This window comes from Pseudorca crassidens, chromosome X (assembly GCF_039906515.1).
Source record: "Pseudorca crassidens isolate mPseCra1 chromosome X, mPseCra1.hap1, whole genome shotgun sequence".
NCBI lineage: Eukaryota > Metazoa > Chordata > Mammalia > Artiodactyla > Delphinidae > Pseudorca > Pseudorca crassidens.
Genome location: NC_090317.1, coordinates 31,719,344 through 31,745,058, shown reverse-complemented (window position 1 = coordinate 31,745,058; position 25,715 = coordinate 31,719,344). Strand labels below are relative to the sequence as shown.

General features: G+C 36.6%; 1 long non-coding RNA gene across 5 annotated transcripts in view; it reads right to left on the bottom strand.

Annotated features, from left to right (window-relative positions):
* LOC137216388 (uncharacterized) overlaps positions 1-25,715 on the bottom strand; it is a 354,717-nt gene that overhangs the window by 14,373 nt on the left and 314,629 nt on the right. The window lies entirely within an intron of this gene.

Here is a 25,715-nt window from a genome sequence, read left to right as displayed (position 1 = left end):
CCAACCCCCCAAATCACTGAGCTGCTCTTAAAATAATAATAAAGGAAAAATCTTGACATTGTGTATCTACTGCTTTGTTGATCAAATCACATACATGAAACTAAGTAATCCAACTGAGTGAAATATCAAGTTCTTGGCTTAGAATTACTAATGGGCAGAATTGCACATTGAGCAATTATCAGATTGTTGCCTTTATTGGACCCTATGCCATCTAAATTACTAAATAAACTGTTAATCCATCAATCAGCCTATCATTAAGTGTATTTAAAATTATGAAGTGATTTTTTTCAGCATTAATTAAAAACTGTTGTGTGAAACATATCTACCCAGAAAAGTATCACCCTATAAATATTACCAAATAATTTAGCTAGAGTCTTCTTAGGTATTAAATCATATGTCCAGCATTTAAAGTGAATTTGAGATTAAACGTAAAACATATTTTCTAAGCAACAGAGATAATTTTTTAATTTGAAAATTTCTTATTAGGAGTTGGAATAGTTTGACAATTGTAAAAACAAAAAAAAACAATAAAAACAATTCTTAATGCTTTCAAGAATTTGGTTTAAAATTTGATCAAGATGTTATATTATTTTCACTAAGAAGTAACTTGGCCCAAAATACCTTTCATGTTTTCTTAGGGTATTTTCTTTCAGTAGCTGAAAGTTGAAGGTATTTTTATTGTAACTGTAAACAAACTTATACTTAATGTGTTAAAACATATTCTTGAGTATTCAGTGCATCTTCATGCCTTGAAAATCTGAAAGCTACTCCAAACTGGCTGTTTTAGAATATTCAAGAAAAAAATAATAACCACTTAATACCAGCCTTTTAGATTTCATGAAGATTTTGATGAGGAATAATATTACATGCTATAAGCACTGACAGAACTTCGAAAGTTCCCTTCTGTGAAATATAAACTACCAATATCTAAATCCAAGACAACCATGGGAGATCAGTGTTTAACACTGGATGTTTTGTGTTTTATATTTATACTATAATTGTCAAAATGCAAGTATAACATTTTAATACTTGTCAACGTGCTTTTACAAAAGTAAATCCTAAGTTACTAAGCTTTGAAGACAAGTCATTTTAAATTATACAGTCACATGAACAAAAAGGAAAAAGAATGAAAAGTGTAAAAAAAAATCCTATAGGACTTATGGGACACTATCAAAATGAAAAAACATATGAATTATGGAAGTCCCAGCAAGAGAAGAGAGAGAAAAAGACAAAGCTTAAAGAAATAATGAATTAAAACTTTCCAAAACTTGGAAGGGAAATGGACATCAAGTATCACGAAGCTCTAAGGACTACAAAGAGGGTCAATCCAAAGAAGACTACACCTAGACACACTATAATAAAATTGTCAAAATTCAAGGAAAAAGAACTATGAAAGCAGCAAAGAAAAGTGGCATTGCACCTAACTAAAAGCTTTTGCTCAGCAAAGGAAACAAAATCAACAGAGTGAAAAGGCAACCTACAGAATGGGAGAAAATGTTTATAAACGATATATCAGATAAGGGATTAATATCCAAAATATATAAGGAACTTATACAACTCAGTAGCAAAAACCCAAATAACCCAATTTAAAAAACAAGCAAATGAGCTGAATATACAGTTCTCCAAAGACTTACAAATGGCCAACAGGTATATGAAAAGGTGCTCAGCATCACTAGTTATCAGGGAAATGCAAATCAAAACCACAATGTGATATCACGTCACACCTGTTAGAATACCTTTTATCAAAAGTCAAAAGATAAATGTTGGCAAAGATATGGAGAAAAGAGTACCTTTGTACATTTTGTTGGTGGGGATGTAGATTGGTATCGCCATTAGGGAAAACAGAATGGAGATTCCTCAAAAAATTATAAATAGAACTGTGGTAATGATCCAGCAACTCTACTTCTGGGTATATATCCGCAGGAAATGAAATCAGTATGTCAAAGAGATATCTCTGCACTCCACTCCCATGTTCCTTGCAGCATTATTCACAATAGCCAGGATATGGAAACATCCTAAGTGTCCATTGATGGATGAAGAAAATGAGATATATGTGAGATATGTATGTATATATATATACACACATACACACGCAATATACGATTTCATTTAAATTTGGAATCTAAAATAGTCAAACTCATAGAAACAATAGAATGTTGGTCGCCTGGGGTTGGGTGAAGGGAGAAGTGGGGAGATATTGGTCAAGGAGTACAAAGTTTCAGTTATAGAAGATAAGTTCTAGAGATCTAGTATACAGCAATGTGACTATAGTCAACAATACTGTATTTTATACTTGAAATTTACTAAGAGAGTAGATCCTGTGTCCTCACTGCAAAGTAAGAAAAGAGAAAGAAAATGGAGAGTGTGAAGTGATAATTAGCTGGATTGTGTGATTATCTCACAGAGAATATCTATATGAAAACATCTACTTGTACACTTTAAATATATTCAACATTTATTCGTTAATTATACCTTAATAAAGCTGGAAAAAAGATTAGAAAGAGGTAGTGGTATACAGTGGTTAGGTGCACCAGCAACTTTATAACTGGTGTCAGGCAGAACTTTGTTCAAATGCTAGCTCTTCTACTAAGTAGCTCTATAAATTTGTGCAAGTTAATAAATCTCCGTCAGCCTCACTTTCCTCTGCTCATATAATGGCTGTAGTAATAATAATACCTATTGCATAAGGATTCTTAAAATATTTAGCACAGTGTCTGGTCCACATTAAGTATTTATTACTTTTATTATAGAGCCTTAATCGAATGACAAATGAACTGCTTGAGTTTTAATCATGGTCTGGTATGAGTCTAGGTTATTGATCCAAGTTGGTAAATTCAGTGTCTTCTGAACTTTACCCCAGCCATGTCCCTTACTATATTGGATACCTCTCAAATATATATTTTATATCTATAATCTTGCCCCAAGCCCATATTGTCTTGTCCGTGCTTTAAAGTCATTTAACATTCTCAAGGAATAGTAATTCAACAGATATAGATGGATTTTTAAGATTTTGCTGATCTGTTTTATTATGGCTTATTGACATATAAATGTGTTAATAAATGTTTAATAACTGGCTATCTAGAAAAATGCATACATGCATATATGTGCATGGTTGTAAATTTCACTAACAGAGTATGTATAGCATACAATTTACAAATAAAATATACTATACTGTATCATAAATTCCATATAATCAATTGATTCTCACTGAATGCTGTCTTTGTTTTTGGTGAGCTTGTGTATTCATAGCCAACCTGTGGTTGTAATTAACAAACGAGTGTAGTTCTGGCATTGAGTGTTGACTGATATTTTTGTTTCTATTAGTGAATAAGATGAAAGTGAAAAAATGGAAAGTGTCAGAACATAGCACGTTCATCAGTGATGTGAGTGACTTTTCTGCTGAATCACTCAATAGTTTTTGAATACTGGAATAGTAATTCCTCAATTTTTTGTGCTATTTAGAGCGTAATGGTCACAGACCTAATTTTAAAGTTTAATCAGCATTAAGATTTTCTCTATCATGTTTTTGCTAGACAATAAAAATAACAACAAAAATAAATCAAGCCATTATTTGTAGTATTTACCAATTTCTGTGGTGTAAATATTCCAGAACTCCATGGCCAAGTTCAAATGACCCACATGATGTCACTGAACATAGAGTTGAGATATGTAGCTGTAAACATTACAGATAATATTCCCACCACACAGACACAATCAATATAAATAACCTCATGTATAAATAATAGTATAATATAATTAACTGATGACTTTTGAGTTTTTATTTCTTTGGTTTTAATATAATTTGCCTAATTCTAAGTTTATATAACTTATTTTTTAATGGCTTGCAAAATTTTTGAAAATGTAACAATTGACTCTCAAGAGCCATCTCAAGCACAACACTGTTATAAATGTTGTAGTATTTGCCCCCCCCCCACCCCTGCTTTTATTTTTCTGCACTACGTGGCTTGGGGGATCTTAGTTCTCCGACCAGGGATTGAACCTAGGCCCCGGCAGTGAAAACACCAAGTCCTAACCACTGTACTACCAGGGAATTCCTGTGCCCTCAATTTTTTTTTTTTTAATAAATTTATTTATTTTGGGCTGCGTTGGGTCTTCGTTGCGGTGCATGAGCTTCTCACTGAGGTGGCTTCTCTTGTTGCGGAGCATGGGCTCTAGGCACGCGGGCTTCAGTAGTTGTGGCACGTGGGCTTAGTTATGGCTCACGGGCTCTAGAACACAGGCTCAGTAGTTGTGGCGCATGGGCCCAGTGGCTCCATGGCACGTGGGATCCTCCCCGACCGGGGCACGAACCCGTGTCCCCTGCATCGGCAGGCGGACTCTCAACCACTGCGCCACCAGGGAAGCCCCTCAATTTTTAAAATAGCCTTCCATAACTCCTCTTCTCCCTCTGGCCACTTCCACCTATATCTCTGTTTTCTATTTTTATCAGCCAAAAATCTTTAAAATTTACTTTTATTCACTCTCCCCATTTCTTTATTTCCCATCAACCCACTACAATATAGTTTTCTGCCACATTCCTCCATAAAAACAGATCTGGCTAAGGTTACCAGTGTCTCTAAGTTAAATAGATTTTACTATTCTCATTTTATTTGACCTCTTAGCAGCAACGTTTACTGTTGACAAACGACTCAATCCTTCCTGAAAACTCTTTTCCCTTGGGTTCTACAATACTTATTTTACTTCTCTGCCCGTTCCTTCTCTTCTCCTTTGCAAATGCATCTTCCTCGACCCAGCTGTTATATGTTGTAATCAAGATTGTTCCTAGACCCCACTGTCTTCTAATTCTATAATCCTTCCCAAGATTTCAATTACCACATATATTCAGATGACTAAAAAAATATATATACATACACATGTATATATCCTCCCAATTTTTAAAGTGTAAAATTTGTTTTGTATATGTATACTATCACCACAATCAAGATAATGAACATATCCTTTACCCCCAAAAGTTTCCTGGTGTCCATTTATAATCTCTCTTTCCGAGCCAATGCAACCACCATTCCCCAAGCAACCACTGATCTGCTTCCTGTCACTATAGACTAGTTTGCATTTTATCAAGGTTTATATATATATGTATATAAATGGAATCCTACACTCTGTTTTCTGGCTTTTTTCACTCAGCATAATTATTTTAAGATTCATCTATATTGTTGACTGTATTAATAATTTATTGTTATTGCTGAGTAGCATTCCATTATATGGATACACTGAAATTTGTTCATTCATTCACTTATATCAATAAGACATTTGGGTTGTTTCCAGTTTGAGATTATTACAAATAGAGCTGCTATGAACATTTATGTATAAATCTTAGTAGGGAACATATGCTTTAATTTCTGTTGGGTAAATACCTAGGAATGCAAAGGCTGATTTGTATGGCAGGTTTATTTTTAACATTATAATAAATTGCTTACTGTTTTCAAAGTGGTTGTGTAATTTTGCATTCCCACCAGCAGTGTATCTGATTTCTGCATCCTTACCAATGCATGGTATTTCCAGTCTTTTTAATTTTAGCCTTTCTAGTGGGTATGTAGCAGTATCTTATTATGGTTTTAATAGACATGTTATTAATGGCTAATGATCTTGAGCATAATTTAATGTGCTTATTTGCGGAGTTTCTTCTGTTACATTTTCAAATATTTTGCCCATTTTTAATTCAGTGGTTTCTATTCTAACAAGTTATAAAAGTGTTTTTAGATATTTTAGAAGTTCTTGGTCAGGTATTTGCTTTACAAATATTTTCTCCAAGTCTATGGCTCATCTTTTCACACTTGTATCATTGCCTTTTTAAGATATACTTTTGATGAACTGTTATTTACTGAGTATTTTTTTATTTGTTTTTGTTATATTTAAGATATCTTTGTTAAATCCAAGGTTGTTAAGATTATCTCCTGTTTTCTTCTAAAAGTTGTATGATGTTCATTTCTCTATTTGGGTTGTGATACATTTTCTATTAATTTTTATATGTGGTGTGATTGAGGTTGAAGTTAAATTTTTCTTTTGTCTAATATTTCCAGCACTATTTTCTCAAAAGATCATCTTGTCACCAGGAATTACCTTGGCAAATTTGTTCAAAAATTAATTGACTATATATGAGTGACTCTCTATATGGAATCTTTCCTATTCCATTGATCCATGTGTCTGTACATCCATATACACTACACTGCCCCGATTATTGTATCTTTTTTTCAGCTTTATTAACATACAATTTGACAGATAACATTGTATAACATTAAGGTATACAATGTGTTGATTTGATACACTTGTATGTTGCAAAATGATTACTACATTTGGGTTGTTTCCAGTTTGAGATTATTACAAGTAGAGCTGCCATGAACATTTAGCATTAGCTAATACCTCTGTCACATCACATAATTATCATTTCTTTTTTGTAGTGAGAACATGTAAGAATAAGTCATGAAGTGAGGTAGTAAGTCTTCCAGCTTTATTCTTTTGTTTTTTTTTCAAATTGATGATCCTCAGTATTCCGTTGCTAGTCCTATCCATTGCTCATTGTCTTCAGTGGATTTCTTTTTCCACTTTATTTTCCAAATGTAGATATGGAGGTGAAAATTATATAAACCAAAAAATGGTAAACGGAAGCCTGCTTCTTAGGGTACTCAATTTTAATTGCACTAGGTCAATATTAATAAAGTTTAGCCAGGGCATTTATCTGCCAAGAATATTGTGACATAAATTCATGGCTTGGAAAGGCTACCTAAAGGAAATTCTTGAGATTCCAGGCCACTATATTATTATATTTTATTAATTTGATGAGATAAAAGTGACTACTAATGAATATGTTACACCATTCTCTTCTCAATATGGAAGCAACTTTAACGTTATATCTATACAAGCATAAAAGCAACCAGCTACAATTTGAATAATTCAGTCAAGTAACTGGATTTTTTTTATGACATCAAATGACCAGTTTGACTTTCACTGAATTGACTGGTTGGTTGACACTTTGAGGAGCATTAACTTGTCATCCTCATCATTACCATGAAATAGTATTTATTCAGCATCCACAGTTGCAAGTGATATAAAGTTAGCCAAATAATTGTAGACTCTGCCCTTTAGGAGTTTATGATCTGGAAACTCAACATATCCAGATGAGCTCGATGCCATTTAGCAGAGTACTGCTTCTAGGACTTTGAGAAATACTACTAAGTGGCTGTAAAAGATCAATTTTCTACACAAAGTGCCAAACTATGGACTAGAAAGTAAAGTAGTGCACATGGTGGGTGAGGGTAAGTGATCTTCTCACTTGAGATGGTGTTATTTGGGCCAAATTTCAACTACAGATATCCTCTCCCTTCAAAAAATTGAAGCAGCACTTTTTAGAGAGAGAAAATGACATGTCTGAGCTTATCAAAAGCAAATGAGTCCTTCGGGAATCTGGGAGTGAGTAATGATGGTGGGGGATGCAGCAGGGAAAATGGTATTTTTGGCATCAGAATAACTAGGCTCTATTCCAGCTTTGCCCCTCATGGGTGGGCACTGGGTAATTTATTTAACTTCTCTGCATCATAGTTTAGTTATTCACCTGTAAAATGAGAAAGCTGTAATCATGTTTATGCCTTCATGATATCTGAAAATTATGCAGAGATCCTGCAATGAAAAGTGAACCCAAAATGAATTTATACAAGGACAGTCACAATAATGAATGTTTCTTTCTAACTAGGCTGAGAGGGCTATACTTTTGAAGGAAATTAAGAATTTGTATGAAATGCAGTTTTAACTTTTAGAGAGTATTTATGGGTTGTGCAATAGTTTTACCTCTTAAAAATTACTCTTTTATAATCCAGTTAAAGTATTTTGTTGCATGGTTCATTTAGAGCTTATTCTTTGCTATTACAAATGAAATATGTCTAATCAATAGTTTATCTATTAGAATTCCCTTTTCGGGGAGGAATCACAGAATGTAAGATTCGGGAAGCCCATTAGAAATAATGTGATCCTATTCTCTATATGAGAACATAAGGAACCTTTGAGAGTGGACTACTTGCAAGAGTGAACTACTTGCCCAAGGCTGAACGATAAGCTAATAGGAAAGCCAGTACCAGAATCCAGGTTTCCTGTTTATTTCAGTGCTTCTGTAAAGTATTTGTCTCATAATCTTTCATCTCTAGAAAGTAAGTGTGTCACAATGGACAACCACTTTATGAACTCAGAAGGGACAGCTGGTATTTGTGAGTGGGCATTACTGTGTGCCAGGTATAGTGCTAAAGGTTGGGCATATGCTATTTCAAATAGTCCTCACACAATCCTAAGGAGGCATTAGCAACTATTCAACAGATGAGGAAACAGGATGAGAAAATTTAAGTAACTTACTCAAAGTCACACTACTAGGAGTAGTTGAGTGAAGGTTCATGTTCCAGTCTGTCTGACACAAAAGCCCATCTTTCCACTACATCGTATACTCTCCCTGGGAAAGTGCCATTACCATTTTGAAAATTCTTCAGGGCCCAACTAGATGAGTCAGCAGCACTAATCGGACATGACATTGGGAAGTTCATCTTAAATTCTGTTTTTTCTTCCCATTTCTTCCACATTTCAGTGATCGTGTCCATTCTTAGACATCCAGCTCTACTCAAGCTGTTCTTAATATCCTTTATGGGCCTGGCTTCCTCAGACAATATTTAAAATTACATTTCTCATGATTATTCCGTATTTATCTGTTGCATTACTTTTTCTCATACTTTTTCTCCATTTAAACTGCTGATTGCCTAATTAACTTTAGTATTTATTTGGAAGGAAAATAATATGATGTTTACACTATGCAGACGTGATAGAGGCTTACTGTATTTTTTTTTTCTTCCAGACATTATTCCATTTGCCCAACGACATAAAACAAACAATCGATGTGACACCTTTTCCACATCCATTAGGTAAGAACTGGGACATCCTTGTCTAGTTTCAGTGCGTCAAACTCAAACTATAACTGAAACAAACACAAGCTGAAGGAATTTAGGAACAAATAGCCTGAGAACAATCTATTTATTTGCTGTTCACAGGAAGAATATGGGTGGAGTTTGCAATGCCTATTAGTTAAACTCTTGGTAATGTTTACATTAAATAAGATAATGAGTATAAAATGCTTAGCACATATGTAAATGCTTAAAAAGACTTAGTTATCATATATTGCTTTGGATGCTACAGAAAGTTGCAGAAACTAAAGAGCATCTGATTAAATTTGGAGTGGAGAAAGGTCCATTTAGGTTTGAGTTATTTTCTGAGTCAATATCTACTTAGAGACTGACTCTGTGTGTGTTTGTGTGCGGCGGGGGAGACTAGCTAATTAAGTGGATGCAATATAGAAGTTCTAGATTATTATATAAGTCAAATTGACATGATCTCAATTTTTCCTTTATATTTGGGATAAGTTAGTAAAAAGTATTTGTACCTAATGATATAATAACTAAATCCTGAGGCCCTTAACTGTCAAAGATTAAATGTTTGCTTCCAGGCAGATATATGTGAAAAAAAAATATTGTTGCTTGTCTCCAATGAAACACGTTTAAATGTAAGGATGAAACCTGCACATCTGCATGACCTGATTACTCATAATAGGAGAGAATACTGTATATTTTAATATATAATTAAATTCAGCAAGTAAACAACTGTTCATTCTCATTCTGATGAAAAATAGTTCTTAAAATACCCAGGATTGCATCTACCTTGAGATATGTAACGAAAGCCTTTATTTGGCTTTAAAATCATTGATCTGATTTGGAGCTGTCAGGCAGGTAGGTTAATACAGACAGTGTTTCTGGCCAGGGCAGTGTCTATTTTGCCTGAGCAGACTGCTCTGCCATCACTGCCTATTTATAGAACAATGTAGAACAGGGTAGGCATATCTGCAAGGTAAAACGTTATTTTATCTCAATTGTAGGGTTGCATATTAACCTGGGAGTAGGAAGCTATCCTTTCCTATCACCTACTTTAAAATCAAATGCATAGAGTAAGTTTTCACCTTTTGTAAATCTATCACTCGTATTTCTTTCTTGAGAGCTACTACCATGTTATCTCATATTTAGCTGAGTACATAAGTTGTTCCAACGCTTTAGGGAGTTTCACTATGTATAAAGCTCAAAATTTAATGAAATTAGACAAAAGTAAGATTTCTTTTTTGTAAATATTTGATATATTAGCCCAGAGAAAACTAGAAAAACAGGAGATCACTGAGAAAATTTGGCATTGTATATAACCATTTTCATACAGTGGCTTTGACAAATAGGCATGTCCCACTCCTCTACAGAAATGCTAAATATATATTACTAAACACAGTGATCAGACAAAATAGTGACTTAGGAGAGCAACTGATTGATTGGTTAAATTTTCAGAGTTATGTTATTCAATGATCCAAATTAGTGGTGTACTTTGAAAATTTTGAGGGGGGGAATAAAATTGCAGACAACCTATCTTCGGCTAATCAGATCCTTGAGCATGATTTTGAAACATGTTTGATGATGTGTTAATCTATTTGAAAATGATGAGGTAGTAACTTGAAACAGGGTCTGGCAAAATATGTGCTTGATCACAACCTGGCCTCAGTCAGTCTAACCAATAAGCATTTACTGAAGTACTCTGGTTTGGGAAAGGTCATTGTATCATATAAGACACAGTGGAGTCTCTATGAATGTGTGTGTAAATCTGTCTCTGTTGTGGGATGATAGAGGAATTGATATTATTATCAGTATAAAAGAAACTAAACACTATCACTTCTGTAAGAAAATATCTCCTATTCAGCATCTCCTCCTTCCCTTATTTCCAGTATCATGCTGCTTTTAACATAGAAAATAGAGAAGTAGGAGACAGACTGGCTAGTCACAGTTAAAAAACTTTCTGTTGATGCTAATAAGCTAATGAACAGACAAAAGGGCTTTCTTGGCCTTCCCCTTCATGCAAGGCACACAAAAAAGACATTATAAAAAGACAATGAAAAATAACCCCTGATTTCAATCACTTCTTTTTTTTCTTCTGACTGACTGCTCTTTTGTCTCAAAGAACTGTGTCCAATCTGGCCTCGTTTCTCCCACAATGTGCCTACTGTGTGGCATCCACATTGTGTAGCCAAAAAAAAAATGGAGTTTAGAAACAAATTTGAGCTCAACCACTGTATGATCCTAGGCAAGTTGCTTAACATTTTCTGTTACTTACTTTACAAACTGAAAAAAAGATTATGTGAGGATATAATGATCTCTACAGAATTAGTTTACCATGTGTGAAATTCTAGTGCTCATAAACTTCTGTTTACCTCTTCCTCAGCCATAAGGATTTTGGTTCAAGTGTTTTTCTGAATTTCAAATCATACCTGATTAGGAGGGTTATAAATAGGAGGGGGAACAACTATGGATTACACATGAAATTGGAAAGTAAAGGAAATAAGGAAAATTAAACCAGCCTTAGGATTCTCTTCCTCTGTTTGTTAGACATGAGAAAGCTAAGTAGTGGCAGAGTCAAGGAGTAGGATTCACTCTTCCATAATCTCCACTGGCCACTTACATATATGGTTACCCTTAAATAAGAATACTTTTTAAACCAAAACAATGTGCTGGGGCTTCCCTGGCGGCGCAGTGGTTGAGAGTCCGCCTGCCGATGCAGGGCACACGGGTTCGTGCCCCGGTCCGGGAAGATCCCACATGCCGCGGAGCGGCTGGGCCAGTGAGCCACGGCCGCTTAGCCCGTGCGTCCAGAGCCTGTGCTCCGCAATGGGAGAGGCCACAACAGTGAGAGGCCCGCGTACCGCAAAACAACAACAACAACAATGTGCTGGCTATGTAAATGCAACGTCAAGATGAGTGTCCTATAACACTGCTACAACTAGATAAACATAGGTAGAACAATGAAATTGGACCCCTATCTTGCACCAATCACAAAAATTAGCTCAAAATGGATCAAAGACTCAAACCTAACAGTCAGTCAGTGATACCATAACACTCCTTGAAGAATCTCCTTGCCATTGGTTTTGGCAACGACTTTTTGGATATGACACCAAAAGAACAAACAACAAAAGCAAAAATCAACAAATGGGACTACATCAAGCTTAAAAGCTTCCACACAGCAAACGAAACAACAAACAAACAAAACAACAGAATGAAAAGGCATCATAAAGAATGGGAGAAAATTTTTACAAACCATATATCAGATAAGCAGTTAATATCCAAAATATATAAACAGCTCATGCAACTCAATATAAAAAAAACAAACAAGCAACCCAATTAAAAAATGGGCAGAAGACCTAAATGGCCATTTGGATGTCTTCTTTGCAAAAATGTCTAACAGGTACATGAAAAGATGCTCAATGTCACTGATCATCAGGAAAATGCAAATCAAGACCACAATGAAACATCACCTCACACCTGTCAGAATTTCTATCATCAAGAAGACAAGACGGGAGAATCTTCAAGATGGCAGAGGAGTAAGCCATGGAGATCACCTTCCTCCCCACAGATACATCAGAAATACATCTACATGTGGAACAACTCCTATAGAACACCTACTGAACACTGGTAAAAGACCTCAGACTTCCTAAAAGGCAGGAAACTCTCCACCTACCTGGGTAGGGCAAAAGAAAAAACAGAGAGAGACAAAAGAATAGGGACAGAACCTGCACCAGTGGGAGGGAGCTGTGAAGGAGGAAAGGTTTCCACACATTAGGAAGCTGCTTCACTGGCAGAGAAGGGGAGTGGGCAGAGTGGGGGGAAGCTTCAGAGCCACGGCAGAGAGGGCAGCAACGGGAGCAGAGGGCAAAGCAGAGAGATTCCCACACAGAGGATCAGTGCGACCAGCACTCACCAGCCCGAGAGGCTTGTCTGCACACCCGCCAGGGTGGGCAGGGGCTGGGAGTTGAGGCACGAGCTTCTGAGGTCAGACCCCATGGAGAGGACTGGGGTTGGCTGCGTGAACACAGCCTGAAGGGGGCTAGTGCGCCACAGCTAGCCAGGAGGGAGTCCAGGAAAACTCTGGACCTGCCTAAGAGGCAAGAGACCGTTGTTTCGGTGTGTGTGAGCAGAGGAGATTCAGAGCACTTCTTAAACGAGCTTCAGAGATGGTTGTGAGCCACGGCTGTCAGCACAGATACCAGAGATGGGCATGAAACTCTAAGGCTGCTGCTGCAGCCACCAAGAATCCTGTGTGCAAGCACAGGTCACTATCCACACCTCCCAGGAGCCTCTGCAGCCCGCCACTGCCAGGGTCCCGGGATCCAGGGAAAACTTCTCCAGGAGAACACATGGTGTGCCTCAGGCTGTTGTAAAGTCACGCAGGCCTCTACCGCCACAGGCTTGCCCTGCATTCCATACCCCTCCCTCCCCCAGGCCTGAGTGAGCCAGAGCCCCCTAGTCAGCTGCTCCTTTAACCCAGTCTTTTCTGGGCAAAGAACAGACAACAGAGGGCAACCTACATGCAGAGGTGGGGCCAAACCCAAAGTTGAACCCTAGGAGCAGTGAGAACAAACAAGAGAAAGAGAAATTTCGCTGTGCAGCCTCAGGAGCAGCGGATTAAATCTCCACAATCAACTTGATGTACTCTGAATCTGTGGAATACCTGAATAGGCAATGAATCACCCCAAAATTGAGGTGGTGGACTATGGGAGCAACTGTAGACTTGGGGTTTGCTGTATGTGACTGACTAATTTCTGATTTATAAGTTAATCATAGTTTATTGGTTGGGTTGCTCTCTTTTTCTTTAAACTTTTAAATTTTAACGATTTTTCAAACTTTTTATTTTAATAAATATTTTATTTTATTTTCTTTTTTTGGTCCCTTTTCTTCTGAGCCGTGTGGCTGACAGGGTCTTGGCGCTCCGGCCAGGTGTCAGGCCTGAGCCTCGGAGATGGGAGAGCCAAGTTCATGACAGTGGACCACCAGAGACTTCCCGGCAACACATAATATCAGTCGGCAAGAGATCTCCCAGAGATCTCCATCTCAACGCTAAGACCAGCAAGTTCCAGTGAGGGACACCCCATGCCAAACAACTAGCAAGACAGGAACACAACCCCACCCATATGCACAGAGGCTGCCTAAAATCATATTAAGGTCACAGACACGCCAAAACACAACACCAGACGCAACCCTGCCCACCACAAAGACAAGATCCAGCCCCACCCACCAGAACACAGGCACCAGTCCCCTGCACCAGGAACCCTACACAAGCAACTGAACCAACCTTACCCACTGGAGGCAGAAAAAAAAAACAACAGGAACTATGAACCTGCAGCCTGTGATAAGGAGACCCCAAACACAGTAAGTTAAGCAAAATGATAAGACACAGAAATACACAGCAAATGAAGGAACAAAGTAAAAACCCACCAGACCAAACAAATGAAGAGGAAATAGGCAGTCTACCTAAAAAAGAATTCAGAGTAATGATAGTAAAGATGATCCAAAATAGTGGAAATAGAATGGAGAAAATAAAAGAAACGTTGAACCAAGGACCTGGAAGAACTAAAGAGCAAACAATGATGAACAACACAATAAATAAAATTAAAAATTCTCTAGAAGGGATCATTAGCAGAAGAACGGGTAAGTGACCTGGAAGATAAAATAGTGGAAATGACTACTGCAGAGAAGAATAAGGAAAAAAGAATGAAAAGAATTGAGGACAGTCTCAGAGACCTCAGGGACAGCATTAAATGCACCAACATTCAAATAATAGGGGTCCCAGAAGAAAAAGAGAAAGGGACTGAGAAAATATTTTAAGAGATTATAGTTGAAAACTTCACTAACATGGGAAAGTAAATAGTTAAGTCCAGGAAGCACAGAGAGTCCCATACAGGATAAATCCAAGGAGAAACACACCAAGACACATATTAATCAAACTATCAAAAATTAAATACAAAGAAAGCAGCAAGGGAAAAGCAACAAATAACATACAAGGGAATCCCCGTAAGATTAACAGCTGAGCTTTCAGGAGAAACTCTGCAAGCCAGAAGGGAGTGGCAGGACATATTTAAAGTGATGAAAGGGAAAAGCCAACAACCAAGATTCCTCTACACAGCACGGATCTCATTCAGATTTGACAGAAAAATTAAAACCTTTACAGACAAGCAAAAGTTAAGAGAATTCAGGCTCACCAAACCAGCTTTACAACAAATGCTAAAGGAACTTCTCTAGGCAGGAAACACAAGAGAAGGAAAAGACCTACAAAAACAAACCCAAAACAATTAAAATGGGATAGGAACATACATATCAATAATTACCTTAAATGTAAATGAATTAAATGCTCCTACCAAAAGACATAGACTGGCTGAATGGATACAAAAACAAGACCTGAATATATGCTGTCTATAAGAGCCCCACCTCAGACCTAGGGACACATACATACAAAGTGAGGGTATGGAAAAAGATATTCCATGCAAAAGGAACTCAACAGAAAGCTGGAGCAGGAATTCTCATATCAGACAAAATAGACTTTAAACTAAAGACTATAACAAGGGACAAAGCAGGACACTACATAATGATCAAGGGATCAATCCAAGAAGAAGATATAACAATCGTAAATATTTACGCACCCAACATAGGAGCACCTCAATACATAAGGCAAATGCTAAAAGCCATAAAAGGGGAAATCAACAGTAACACAATCATAGTAGGGGACTTAAACACCCCACTTTCACCAATGGACAGATCAACCAAACTGAAAATAAATAAGGAAACACAAGCTTTAAATGACACATTAAACAAGATGGACTTAATTGATATTTATAGGACATTCCATCCAAGAACAACAGAATACACTTTCTTCTCAAGTGCTCATGGAACATTCTCCAGGATAGATCATATCTTGGGTCACAAATCAAGCCTTGGTAATTTTAATAAAATTGAAATTGTATCAAGTATCTTTTCCAACCACAATGCTATGAGACTAGATATCAATTACAGGAAAAAAAAAAACTGTAAAAAATACAAACACATGGAAGTTAAACAATACCCTGCTAAATAACCAAGAGATCACTGAAGAAATCAAAGAGAAAATTTAAAAAATACCTAGAAATAAATGACAGTGAAAACACTATGTTCCAAAACCTACGGGATGCAGCAGAAGCAGTTCTAAGAGAGAAGTTTATAACAATACAATCCTACCTCAAGAAACAAGAGACATCTCAAATAAACAACCTAACCTTACACCTAAAGCAATTAGAGAAAGAAGAACAAAAAAACCCCAAATTAGCAGAAGGAAAGAAATCATAAAGATCAGAGCAGAAATAAATGAAAAAGAAATGAAGGAAACAATAGCAAAGATCAATAAAACCAAAAGCTGGTTCTTTGAGACGATAACTCATCAAGAAAAAAAGGGAGAAGACTCCAATCAATAGAATTAGAAGTGAAAAAGGAGAAGTAACAACTGACACTGCAGAAATACAAAGGATCGTGAGAGATTACTAAAAGCAACTATATGCCAATAAAATGGACAACCTGGAAGAAATGAACAAATGCTTAGAAAAGCACAGCCTGCCCAGACTGAACCAGGAAGAAATAGAAAATATAAACAAACCAATCACAAGCATTGAAATTGAGACTGTGATTAAAAATCTTCCAACAAACAAAAGCCCAGGACCAGATGGCTTCACAGGCGTATTCTATCAAACATTTAAAGACGAGCTAACACCCATACTTGTCAAACTCTTCCAAAATATAGCAGAGGGAGGAACACTCCCAAACTCATTCTACGAGGCCACCATCACCCTGATACCAAAACCAGACAAAGATGTCACAAAGAAAGAAAACTACAGGCCAATATCACTGATGAACATAGATGTAAAAATCCTCAAAACAATTACTAGCAAACAGCACCTAAGGATCATACTCCATGATCAAGTGGGGTTTATCTGAGGAATGCAAGTATTCTTCAATATACGCAAATCAATCATTGTGATAAACCATATTAACAAATTGAAGGAGCAAAACCATATGATCATCTCAATAGATGAAGAATAAGCTTTTGACAAAATTCATCACCCATTTATGATAAAAAAAAAAAACTCTCCACAAAGTAGGCATAGAGGGAACTTACCTCAACATAATAAAGGCCATATATGACAAACGTGCAGCCAACATAGTTCTCAGTGGTGAAAAGCTGAAACCACTTCCACTAAGATCAGGAACAAGACAAGGTTGCCCACTCTCATCTCTATTATTCAACATAGTTTTAGAAGTTTTAGCCACAGCAATAAGAGATGAAAAAGAAATAAAAAGAATCCAAATCAGAAAAGAAGAATTAAAACTGTCACTATTTTCAGATGACATGATACATACATAGAGAATCCTAAAGATGCTACCAGAAAACTATTAGAGCTAATCAATGAATTTAGTAAAGTGGCAGGATACAAAATGAATGCACAGAAATCTCTTGCATTCCTATACAGTAATGATGAAAAATCTGAAAGAGAAATTAACGAAACACTCCCATTTACCACTGCAACAAAAAGAATAAAATACTTAGAAATAAACCTACCTAGGTAGACAAAAGACCTGTATGCAGAAAATTATAAGACACTGATGAAAGAAATTAAAGATGATACAAATGGATGGAGAGATATACCAGGTTCTTGGATTGGAAGAATCAACATTGTGAAAATGACTGTACTACCCAAAGCAATCTACAGATTCAGTGCAATCCCTATCAATCTACTGATGGCATTTTTCACAGAACTAGAACAAAATATTTCACAATTTGTGTGGAAACACAAAAGACCCTGAATAGCCAAAGTAATCTTGAGAAAGACAAGCAGAGCTGGAGGAATCAGGCTCCCTGCCTAAAGACTATACTACAAAGCTACAGTAATCAAGACAGTATGGGTTGGCACAAAAACAGAAATATATATCAATGGAACAGGAAAAAAAGCCCAGAGATAAACCCATGCACCTATGTTCAACTAATCTATGACAAAGGAGGCAAGGATATACAATGGAGAAAAGACAGCCTCTTCAATAAGTGGTGCTAGGAAAACTGGACAGCTACATGTAAAAGAATGAAATTAGAACACTCCCTAACACCATACACAAAAACTCCAAATGGATTAAAGACCTAAATGTAAGACTGGACATTATAAAACTCTTAAGAGGAAAACATAGGCAGAACACTCTATGATATAAATCACAGCAAGATCCTTTTTGCCCCACCTCCTAGAGAAATGGAAATAAAAACAAAAATAAACGGGACCTAATGAAACTTAAGAGCTTTTGCATAGCAAAGGAAACCATACACAAGACGAAAAGACAACCCTCAGAACGGGAGAAAGTAAAACATTTCTTTTTACTCAGCCATAAAAAAAAAAATGAAATTGAGTTATTTATAGTGAGGTGGATGGACCTAAAGCCTGTCAGACAGAGTGAAGTAAGTCAGAAAATCAAATACCGTATGCCAACACATACATATGGAATCTAAGAAAACAAACCAAAAAAAACATGGTTCTGAAGAATCTAGGGGCAGGACAGGAATAAAGACACAGACATAGAGAATGGACTTGTGGACACGAGCAGGGGGAAGTGTAAGCTGGGAAGAAGTGAGAGGGTGGCACTGACATATATACACTATCAAATGTAAAATAGATAGCTAGTAGGAAGCAGCCACATAGGACAGGGAGATCAACTCAGTGCTTTGTGACCACCTAGAGGGGTGGGTGGGAAAGGGAAGGTGGGAGGGTGATGCAAGAGGCGGGGCATATGGGGATATATGTATATGTATAGCTGATTCACTTTGTTATACAACAGAAACTAATGCATCAATGTAAAGCAATTATACTTCAATAAAGATGTTAAAAAGACAAGAGGGTTCTGGTTCAAAATGGTAACACATGAAGATCGTGAATTCACCTCTCCCTATACACCGAATGTACAGCTACATATGGAACAATTTCCTCTGGAAAACTTAAACTAGCTGAATGACTCCTCAGCAGTGGGCAAACAAGAAAAAAAAAAATCCATATCAAAGTGGGTAAGAGGCAGAGACACAGTCTTGCCATAAATTCCAACCACAGCATGGTGACCCACAATTGGGAGAGATGTGAAAACCTGGATATCCTCCCTGAGGAGTGAATGGTTTGAACCTCTCACATCAGACACTACATTGTTTAAGACCTTTATCTGGGAGATGAGCCGCCTAAACATCTAGCTTTGAAAACCAACAGGGTTGTGTCCACAAGGACTACAGGGCTATAGTGAACTGAGAAACAGCTGTCAAAGGGCTCATGTACTCAGACCCACCACCCCAGGGCCCAGTGCAGAAGCAACCAATCAATGATCCCAAAGAGACTCACACCCAGATACATTATAACTAAAATGTTAAAAGTTAAACACAAGAAAAGAATCTTAAAAGCACAAGAGAAAAACTTGTTATATACAAGGTAACCCACATAATACTATAAGCAGATTTGTCAACAGAAACATTGCAGGCCAGAAGGGAATGGCATGATATATAGTCAAAGTGCTGAAAGAAAAAAAATAACTTCCAACCAAGAATATGCTACCTGGCGAAGTTACCATTCAGAATTAAAGGAGAGAGAGTTTTCTAGCCAAGCAAAAGCTAAAGGATTTCATCACCAAGAAACCAGCCTTACAAGCAATGTTAAAGGAACTTCTTTAAGCTGAAAAGAAAGAGCACTAATTAAAACAGAAAACATACGAAAGGATAAATCTCACTGGTAAGGGCAAATACGTGTATAACTACAATAGTTAAGGGATACACACATGATAAAAAGATGTACAATGTGACATCAAAAACCTAAAATGTGGTAGGGTATGAGGGAGAGTAAAAATATAGAACGTTAGTATGCATTCAAACTTAAGTTTTTGTCAGCTTAAAATACACTGTTATAAATATAAGCTGTTATGTGTAAACCTTGTGCTAACCCAAAACAAAAACCTATAGTAGATAAACAAAACATAAAGAGGGTGAAATCTAAGCATACCAATACATAAAATCATTATATCACAATGGAGGAGAGCAAGTACAGAAAAAAGGAACAGAGGAACCACAAAGCAGCCAGCAAAAAATTAACAAAATGCCAATTACACATCTATTAACAATTACTTTAAATGTAAATGGATTGAATTCTCTAATCAAAAAATACAGAGGGGAAATAGCCTCAACCACCAGAGGGCAGACAGCAGAAGCAAGAAGAACTAGAGTCGGGCAGCCTGTGGAACAAATACCACATTCACAGAAAGAAAGACAAGATGAAAAGGCAGAGGGCTATGTACCAGATGAAGGAAAAAGATAAAACCCCAGAAAAACAACTAAATGAAGTGGATATAGGCAACCTTCCAGAAAAAGAATTCAGAATAATGATAGTGAAGATGATCCAGGACCTCAGAAAACGAATGGAGGCAAAGACGGAGAAGATGCAAGAAATGTTTAACAAAGACCTAGAAGAATTAAAGAACAAACGAACAGAGATGAACAATACAATAACTGAAATGAAAAATACCCTAGAAGGAATCAATAGCAGAGTAACTGAGGCAGAAGAACGGATAAGTGACCTGGAAGACAGAATGGTGGAATTCACTGCTGTGGAACAGAATAAAGAAAAAAGAATGAAAAGAAATGAAGACAGCCTAAGAGACCTCTGGGACAACACTAAACACAACAACATTTTCATTATAGGGGTCCCAGAAGGAGAAGAGAGAGAGAAGGGACCCAAGAAAATATTTGAAGAGATTATAATTGAAAAGTTCCCTAACATGGGAAAGGAAATAGCCACCCAGGTCCAGGAAGTGAAGAGTCCCATACAGGATAAACCCAAGGAGAAACAAATTGGCAAAAATTAAAGACAAAGAAAAATTACTGAAAGCAGCAAGGGAAAAACAACAAATAACATACAAGGGAACTCCCATAAGGTTAACAACTGATTTCTCAGCAGAAACTCTACAAGCCAGAAGGGAGTGGCATGATATACTTAAAGTGATGAAAGGGAAGAACATACAACCAAGATTACTCTACCTGGCAAGGATCTCATTCAGATTGGACGGAGAAATCAAAAGCTTTACGGACAAGCAAAAGCTAAGAGAATTCAGCACCACAAAACCAGCTCTACAACAGATGCTAAAGGAACTTCTCTAAGTGGGAAACACAGGAGAAGAAAAGGACCTACACAAACAAACCCAAAACAATTAAGAAAATGGTCATAGGAACATACATATAGATAATTACCTTAAACATGAAAGGATTAAAGGCTCCAACCAAAAGACACAGGCTTGCTGAATGGATACAAAAACAAGACCCATATATATGCTGTCTACAAGAGACCCACTTCAGACCTAGGGACACATACAGACTGAAAGTGAGGGGATGAAAAAAGGAAAGGACATCAAAAGAAAGCTGGAGTAGCAATACTCATATCAGATAAAATAGACTTTAAAATAAAGAATGTTACAAGAGACAAGGAAGGACACTACATACTGATCAACGGATCAATCCAAGAAGAAGATATAACAATTATAAATATATATGCACCCAACATAGGAACACCTCAATACATAAGGCAACTGCTAACAGCTCTAAGAGTGGAAATCGACAGTAACACAATAATAGTGGGGGACTTTAACACCTCACTTACACCAATGGACAGATCATCCAAAATGAAAATAAATAAGAAAACAGAAGCTTTAAATGACAAAATAGACCAGATAGATTTAATTGATATTTATAGGACATTCCATCCAAAAACAGCAGATTACACTTTTTTCTCAAGTGCGCATGGAACTTTCTCCAGGATAGATCACATCCTGGGTCACAAATCAAGCCTCAGTAAATTTAAGAAAATTGAAATCATATCAAGCATCTTTTCTGACCACAATGCTATGAGATTAGAAATAAATTACCGGGGGAAAAATAGGTAAAAAACACAAACACATGTAGGCTAAACAATACGTTACTAAATAACCAAGAGATCACTGAAGAAATCAGAGAGGAAATCAAAAAATACCTAGAGACCAATGACAATGAAAACACGATGATCCAAAACCTGTGGGATGCAGCAAAAGCAGTTCTAAAAGGGAAGTTTATAGCTATACAAGCTAACCTCAAGAAACAAGAAAAATCTCAAATAAGCAATCTAACCTCACACCTAAAGGAACTAGAGAAAGAAGAACAAACAAAATCCAAAGATAGCAGAAGGAAATAAATCATAAAGATCAGAGCAGAAATATATGAAATAGAAACAAAGAAAACAATAGCAAAGATCAATAAAACTAAAAGCTGGTTCTTTGAGAAGATAAACAAAACTGATAAACCATTAGCCAGACTCATCAAGAAAAAGAGGGAGAGGGCTCAAATCAATAAAATTAGAAATGAAAAAGGAGAAGTCAAAAAAAGTCACTGCAGAAATACAAACCATCCTAAGAGACTGCTACAAGCTACACTATACCAATAAAATGGACAACCTGGAAGAAATGGACAAATTCTTAGAAAGGTATAACCTTCCAAGACTGAACCAGGAAGAAACAGAAAATATGAACAGACCAATCACAAGTAATGAAACGTATACTGTGATTAAAAAAATTTCCAACAAAAGACAGTCCAGGACCAGATGGCTTCACAGCTGAATTCTATCAAACATTTAGAGAAGAGCTAACACCCATCCTTCTCAAACTCTTCCAAACAACTGCAGAGGAAGGAACACTCCCAAATTCATTCTGAGGCCACCATCACCCTGATACCAAAACCAGTCAAAGATACTACAGAAAAAGAAAAATACAGACCAATATCACTGATGAATATAGATGCAAAAATACTCAACAAAATACTAGCCAACAGAATCCAACAACACATTAAAAGGATCATACACCATGATCAAGTGGGATTTATTCCAGGGATGCAAGGATTCTTCAATATACGTAAATCAATCAGTGTGATAAATGATGTTAACAAATTGAAGAATAAAAACCATATCATCATCTCAATAGATGCAGAAAAAGCTTTTGACAAAATTCAACACCCATTTATGATAAAAACTCTCCAGAAAGTGGGCATAGAGGGAACCTACCTCAACATAATAAAGGCCATATATGACAAACCCACAGCAAACATCATTCTTAATGCTTAAAAACTGAAAGCATTTCCTCTAACATCAGGAACAAGACAAGGATGTCCACTCTCACCACTATTATTCAACATAGTTTTGGAAGTTCTAGCCACGGCAATCAGAGAAGGAAAACAAATAAAAGGAATAGAAATTGGAACAGAAGTAAAACTGTCACTGTTTGCAGATGACATGATACTATACATAGAAAATCGTAAAGATGCCACCAGAAAACTACTAGAGCTAATCAATGAATTTGGTAAAGTTCCAGGATACAAAATTAATGCACAGAAATCTCTTGCATTCCTATACACTAATGATGAAAAATCTGAAAGAGAAATTAAGGAGACACTCCCATTTACCACTGCAACAAATAGAATAAAATACTTAGGAATAAACCTACCTAGGGAGACAAAAGACCTGTATGCAGAAAAGTATAAGACATTGATGAAAGAAATTAAAGATGATACAAAAAGATGGAGAGATATACCATGTTCTTGGATTGGAAGAATCAGTATTGTGAAAATGACTCTACTACCCAAAGCAATCTACAGATTCAGTGCAATCCCTATCAATTTACCAATGGCATCTTTTCAGAACAAGAACAAAAAGTCTTAAAATTTGTATGGAGACACAAAAGACCCCGAATAGCCAAAGCAGTGTTGTGGGAATAAAATGGAGCTGGAGGAATCAGACTCCCTGACTTCAGACTATACTACAAAGCTACAGTAATCAAGACAGTATGGTACTGGCACAGAAACATAGATCATTGGAACAGGATAGAAAGCCCAAAGATAAACCCACGCACATATGGTCAACTAATCTATGACAAAGGAGGCAAGGATATACAATGGAAAAAGATAGTCTCTTCAATAAGTGGTGCTGGGAAAATTGGACCGCTACATGTAAAAGAATGAAATTAGAACACTCCCTAACACCATACACAAAAATAAACTCAAAATGAATTAGAGACCTAAATGTAAGACCAGACACTGTAAAACTCTTAGAGGAAAACAGAGGAAGAACACTCTTTGACATAAATCACAGCAAGATCTTTTTTGATCCACCTGCTAGAGTAATGGAAATAACAACAAAAATAAACAAATGGGCCCTAATGAAACTTCAAAGCTTTGGCACAGCAAAGTAATCCATAAACAAGACAAAAAGACAACCCTCAGAATGGGAGACAATATTTGCAAATGAATTGACGGATGAAGGATTATCTCCAAAATATATAAACAGCTCATGCAGTTCAATATTAAAAAAACGAACAATCCAAATCAAAAATGGGAAGAAGAGCTAAACAGACATTTCTCCAAAGACATACAGGTGGCCAAGAAGCACATGAAAAGCTGCTCAGCATCACTAATTATTAGAGAAATGCAAATCAAAACCACAGTGAGGTATCACCTCACACCAGTTAGAATGGGCATCATCAGAACATCTACAAACCACAAATGCTGGAGAGGGTGTGAAGTAAAGGGAACCCTCTCGCACTGTTGGTGGGAATGTAAATTGATACAGCCACTATGGAGAACAGTATGGAGTTTCCTTAAAAAACTAAAAATAGAATTACCATATGACCCAGCAATCCCACTACTGGGCATATACCCAGAGAAAACCGTAATTCAAAAAGGCACATGCACCCGAATGTTCATTGCTGCACTATTTACAATAGCCAGGTCATGGACGCAACCTAAATGCCCATCGACAGACGAATGGATAAAGAAGATGTGGCACATATATACAATGGAATATTACTCAGCCATAAAAAGGAATGAAATTGGGTCATTTGTTGAGACGTGGATGGATCTAGAGACTGTCATACAGAGTGAAGTAAGTCAGAAAGAGAAAAACAAATATCATATATTAACGCATATATGTGGAACCTAGAAAAATGGTACAGATGAACCAGTTTGCAGGGCAGAAATTGAGACACAGACGTGGAGAAGAAACGTATGGTCACCAAGGGGGAAAGCAGCAGGGGATGGGGGTGGGGGTGTGATGAACTGGGTGATTGGGATTGACATGTATATACAGATGTGTATAAAATTGATGAGTAATAGGAACCTGCTGTATAAAAAAAATAAAATTAAAATTAAAAAAAAGACATGGAGGGGCTGAATGGATTAAAAAACAACATTTGAAGAAATCAAAGAGGAAATCAAAAAATACCTGGAGACAAACAAAATGGAAAACACAACAATCCAAAATCTTTGGGACAAAGCAAAAGCAGTTCTAAGGTAGAAGTTTACAGTGATACAAGCTTACTTTGGGAAACAAGAAAAATCTCAAATAAACAACCTAAACTTATACCTAAAGGAACTAGGAAAAGAATACAAACAAAACCTAAAGTTAGTAGAAGGAAGGAAATCATACAGTTCAGAGAAGAAAAAATATAGAGACAAAAAAAAAACCCCACAATGGAAAAGATCAATGAAACTAAGAGCTGGTTCTTTGGAAAGATAAACAAAATTGGTAAACCTTTAGCCATACTGATCAAGAAACAAACGAAGGCCCAAATCAATACAATCAGAGGTGAAAAATGAGAAGTTACAGCCAACACCACAGAAATACAAGGGATCATAAGAGAGTACTTCGAACAATGATATAGCAAAATGGACAACCTAGAGGAAATGGACAAATTCCTAGAAATGTACAATCT